This window comes from Tupaia chinensis, unplaced genomic scaffold, assembly GCF_000334495.1.
Source record: "Tupaia chinensis unplaced genomic scaffold, TupChi_1.0 Scaffold000644_1, whole genome shotgun sequence".
Taxonomy (NCBI): domain Eukaryota; kingdom Metazoa; phylum Chordata; class Mammalia; order Scandentia; family Tupaiidae; genus Tupaia; species Tupaia belangeri.
In genome coordinates, this window is record NW_006160165.1 from 7,166,357 (window position 1) to 7,166,588 (window position 232).

Consider the following 232-nt stretch of genomic DNA (forward strand, 5'->3'; position numbering starts at 1 on the left):
GCGGGGGGGCCTGGGGGGGGGCAGGAGGCTGGGAGGCCACTCACATCCGGGTAGGGGGCTGTGGCAGAGCCCACTCGCTCCTCCCTCTGAGCAGCCCTGACACCTCTGAGCCTTGCCCATTAAGGGGCCAGCAAAGGATCGGGCATTATGGGCCAGTGGGGACAAACAAAAATGCCCACAGGCATGGGTGTGCAGAGGCAGGGCGCTCCCCCCCACCCTGCGCCCGGACGGC

General features: G+C 68.5%; 1 protein-coding gene across 1 annotated transcript in view; it reads right to left on the bottom strand.

Moving 5' to 3' along the window:
• Positions 1–232, bottom strand: part of GAS6 (growth arrest specific 6) — a gene marked incomplete in the record, with an annotated part of 39,562 nt that overhangs the window by 14,520 nt on the left and 24,810 nt on the right.